The sequence below is a fragment of the Carica papaya genome, chromosome 5 (genome assembly GCF_054855325.1).
Source record: "Carica papaya isolate Zhongbai chromosome 5, ASM5485532v1, whole genome shotgun sequence".
In the NCBI taxonomy this organism is placed as follows: domain Eukaryota; kingdom Viridiplantae; phylum Streptophyta; class Magnoliopsida; order Brassicales; family Caricaceae; genus Carica; species Carica papaya.
In genome coordinates, this window is record NC_142313.1 from 13,537,252 (window position 1) to 13,542,009 (window position 4,758).

Below are 4,758 nucleotides of genomic sequence, written 5' to 3' on the forward strand. Positions count from 1 at the left end.
CACAAGTCAATGATTTTACCGAAAGGAGTTTCTAAAGCTTCAGTAAAAATCCTGGATTTTCCGAACGGAGAACCAAGGGTCCTCTACTTGAGTGTTTTTTACAAGTATATAAAATTTGATAATAATTCTTATTCTTGTCACTTATAAATGTAGCTTTTTGATATATAAATAATTCATTAGTTGTTCTTAAATTTTACCTTTAAAAAAAAAATAACACGAAAAACAAATATATTTGATCCTGAGATATTTTTAAAGTACAACTTATGATTTTTGTATATCATAATATTTATAAGCATAGTTGTTAAATGATGCTTTTTCTATCATCAAATATGTTGAATGTACTCTATTCTTATATTTAAGTAAACAATTATATCATAATTCGTGCTCTTTATTATCGTTGATATATCATCAAATAAAAATCAAACTTTAAAATAATCATAAATCTTGTTTTATTGGCTTTTTGACTCGCCAAAGACAATCAACTGTTGCACAATAATATCCACTTTTAGATGGTTTTCAAATAAGTTAGTAAATTTTTTAAAAATATATAAAATTTAACAGATAAATCTAATAGTAATTCTTATTATTAAAAATTACATGTAAAAAGACTAACGATTATCTAAAATTTCAGAACCTCCTCCATAAAGGTTCAAAGCTACAAATAGCCACACTTTTCTCTTACATCTCAACTTTGTTGCAGGAAAATGGCGATGGAGAAAAAGGTGTTGAATATGGTTGTGCTGCTAGTATTGAATTTTCTAATATTGAGTGTTCAGGCCGTGCGAGAGACGCCTTATATCTCAGCTGTCGGGGGCCTAGGAATGAAAAGAGATCGGTTGAGAGTGGCGTTTGAAGCTTGGAACCAATGCAATGAAGTTGGTGAAGAAGCTCCTGGTATGGGCAGTCCAAGAGCTGCAGATTGCTTTGATCTCTGGACTAAGCAAAACCCAACAAAAAAAGGTTCTTGCTTTATATTTTTAACCTTTTAATTCATTCATTCTTTTATTTTTTATGTATTAACTTTTTCATGAATGACAGAATACTTTTTGAAACACAAGCTATCGGAGAAAGATAACAGGCTTGGGGTGGGTATGCCATTCCCTGGTGTTGGTTCAGCAGTGAACAACACAGACCTGTACACAGAAAAAAAAAAGAACTATACCTGGGCTCGTTGTGTGAAGTTTGAGATTTTCCAAAACCATGGAATTTTTGGATGGTTATGCTTAAAAACGGAAACTATGACACAGAATCTGGGTTGCGTCCAGAGAATGGTAAAAAGACAGGACCATTTAAGCCAGGTAGGTTTCCTTGTTTTGGAAAGGGGTGTATGAATCAACCCATTTTGAATCATCAGCAAACAGAGTTGTTGAGTGATGGTACAATGAGAGGATGGCTTAATGGAAGTTATGAATTGGACGCTAAAATTGGAGATGAGTTTAATAATATCTCATTTTATCAAGTAATTTGGGAAAAGAAAATTGGAACTGGGGGTTGGGTGTTTAAGCATAAGCTTAAAACTTCAGCAAAATATCTTTGGTTGATGTTATACCTTAGAGCTGATGCAACTAGAGGATTTTTTGGAGGATACCATTATATGACACGGGGAATGCTCAAAACTGTAAGTAATTTTTTTATTTATTTATTTTTAATTTTCTGCTTTTGAATTTTTGGTTGAATATTGGCTTTTACTATTGGTTTTCGATTATGTTTCTTCAGCTTCCAGAGTCACCCAATTTCAGAGTATAGATTGACTTTGGATATCAAACATGGGGGAGGACCCAAGAGCCAATTCTACTTGCTAGATATGGGCAGCTGTTGGAAGAACAATGGAGCTCCCTGTGATGGAGATGTACTCACAGATGTAACCAGGTATAGTGAGATGATCATCAATCCAGCTGTTCAAGCTTGGTGCAGCCCAAAAGTCTTGCAAAACTGCCCACCACACCATATTACTCCAGACAACAGAAAGATTCACAGAAATGATACAAAAAACTTCCCTCATGGAGCTTATCATTATTATTGTGCTCCTGAAAATGCAAAATATTTAGAGCAACCCGTAAGCACTTGTGATCCTTACAGTAATCCTCAGGGACAAGAGATAGTTCAGTTGCTACCTCACCCAATATGGGCTGAATATGGCTACCCAACCAAAAAAGGGGATCGTTGGGTTGGTGATCCAAGGACTTGGGAGCTTGATGTTGGTGGTTTAGCCAGTAGACTCCACTTTTATCAGGTTTGAACATTTTACTCTCTTTTTGTTGTAAAACTAAATCTAAATGCTGATTTTTTATTGCTTTTGTATTGTTTCAGGATCCAGGTACCCCTCCTGCTAGAAGAATTTGGACATCCATTGATTCGGGTACTGAAATTTTTGAGTGATCAAGAGGAAATTGCAGAGTGGACTCTTTCAGACTTTGATGTTATACTAACATAATCTCCCTGTCCCACCTTCTCTTTATTTTTATTTTTATTTCATTTTTTGGTTCATGTTTTATAGTGCCTAGGGAGCTAAGGTATTCACTTCTAGCAAGAAGATCTTATCTTCAAAATTTTAGTACAAATTCATCTCCATGTACTATGAACTGGAAAGATAAACAGAATATTTACTTTATTTTTTAATTAGGTATATTTTCCTTTCTTTTATCTGAATGCAAATAGAACTTACAAGTTTTTCTAAATCCATTATTAGATTCTTTGACTTTCTTTGATTATAAAATAAATTGGATTTGAAATTTATCTTCCCACCAAACTTCTTGTTGGAGTGTTGTTTAATTACCATGTTGATCAAGGTGAAATGTCGCAAACCACAATCACTTGAATTTCACATGCCACCTAATATTTACCAAAGAAGCAAGAATCATTTCATAAGCTCTTGAAGCATTTGTTTTGATCTAATTACCCTATTTACTTCATTTTTGCCTCTCTCAAAGCAATAAACATCCAATGAGGGAAAAAACATCTTTACTATTTTCATTTTTGGGTTTCTTCAAATTATTATTAGAAAGTCAATTGAAGTAAAAAGTCAAGAGAGAACTGAAGCTCCCTAGCTATAGCACAAAAAAAAAAAAATGTTTTATTTTAAAAAAGTAGTGGTCTTGGAAGCTAGCCACCATTGCCATACATAAGAGGAGAGAGTAAAACATGTATAAAACAAAAAGTTGAAACCTAACTTTCTTGGAGTTGGAGTATACGTTCCAGTTCCCTGGCATTTTACTAGAAAATTTTATCTACTACGAATTAGGGATTGATTACCTTTGCAAACTAAATTTACCATAGGGATCTAATGATAAAATTACCTAAACCACAAGCTATGTTCATGCACTTGAGCAGCAATGAATCCCCCACCTCATGAGCTGCCACCGTCTCTTGAAGTCAATCAATTTACGTTCAATTGGAGAATCAAGCTGTAATCACAGTCAAATTCAAGATCACATAATCAGTTTCTAATGATAATATGAATTGATCAAAGCAAAGTTCAATTTATGTTCAATTGAAGCAGCAAACTGAAGAGGCTATCAAATGCTAGGCAGAGAGCTCTTGTTCTATCTGGGCTGCAGCTAATGATGCAAAATATGAACTGATCAGCATCAATGCGAAACGCATCAACTTAATCATAATCCCCAAAAGAATGACACTAGAACTTCAACATATCTTCTGTTTCATTACTTCTTGACAACAGAACTACCATGTCTAGTACTTGTTGCAGAAGAGAAAGAACCAGAAATTGACATTCAAAGGCTATGTTTAGGTGAAAATATTTCATGAATTGATAAAAATTGATTTCATCTATGTTTATCATTTCCTAGTAGAATTTGTATCATCTACTAGTTAAACTAAATTTGATTTGCAGATAAATTCCATAAGTTTCTAGATTTGTTCCAATCAAACCATAATCTTTTCTTTTGTAATCACAAGAATACATGTGAAAGGAGGGATTTCCCAGTTTTATCACGAGAATTTACTGTAGAAATTCGAGAAGTTTGATTCACTGTTGGAGATCAATCAAATAGTTTTATGCAAAAATGGAAGAATGTAAGAGAGGAAGATGTGCCCATTTCATAATACTGAATGATGTTTGAATACCATTATTGGTTCGTTTAGTTATATTACTACTAAATTTTTACTTTATTTCTTTGCTCAACTTATGATTTTGATATATAGAATTGAATAATTGATTTTAAGTTTGAATTATTTCTACCAAGCGGGAATTGGAAATTAGTTCAGCAATTAAAATGAAAAAGAATAGGGAAGGAGTGAATGATAATTTATCAGAAACACATTATAATCCATATAGGATCAAAGATGTCCAAGAACAGGAAGCCAGATGAGCAAATAAATTCTTGGTTGATCTTTTTTGTTTTCCATGGCATATACGGTGTAAACTGAAAATAACCCAGAACAGAATTGACTTAATCAAAAACAAACAAGGAGGTAGGACGAAAGATTGAAGAAGAGACAGAAGAGAGAAATGAAATCAATGTACCTGTTGTCTTCATTAGTCCAGTATAGAGATTGATCATAGTCTCGTTCAACTTGAAAACCTTCTCCACCAAGTTTATGGTCAAGTTTACCAGATTCTATGAACTGAAAAGCCTCCAAAAGAATCACATAATGTTTTAGCACATCCTCCTTACTCCTCTCCACCAACCATGCCAGCCACCACCTCCCATTGATGTGGTGCTTGTTCATCCACCACTGTTAAAGCCAGTTCAAATAGCTGGTTCTCTTCCCAACTCCACCCGCAAGATACGTTCGGAA

General features: G+C 33.8%; 1 long non-coding RNA gene and 1 pseudogene across 2 annotated transcripts; one reads left to right on the forward strand and one right to left on the reverse strand.

The window, feature by feature from the left end:
- The first annotated feature begins 571 nt into the window (after positions 1–571).
- LOC110814138 (uncharacterized) lies at positions 572–2,619 on the forward strand (annotated as a pseudogene). Its single transcript, XR_015819023.1, has 4 exons — positions 572–960; positions 1,039–1,618; positions 1,717–2,233; positions 2,311–2,619. The product of XR_015819023.1 is annotated as an uncharacterized LOC110814138 (transcript).
- LOC110814139 (uncharacterized) lies at positions 1,897–4,510 on the reverse strand. The gene is made up of 3 exons (XR_015819024.1): positions 4,484–4,510; positions 3,297–3,404; positions 1,897–2,027 (listed from the first exon to the last, which is right to left on the reverse strand). It is a non-coding gene; the product is annotated as an uncharacterized LOC110814139 (long non-coding RNA).
- Positions 4,511–4,758: the final 248 nt, after the last annotated feature.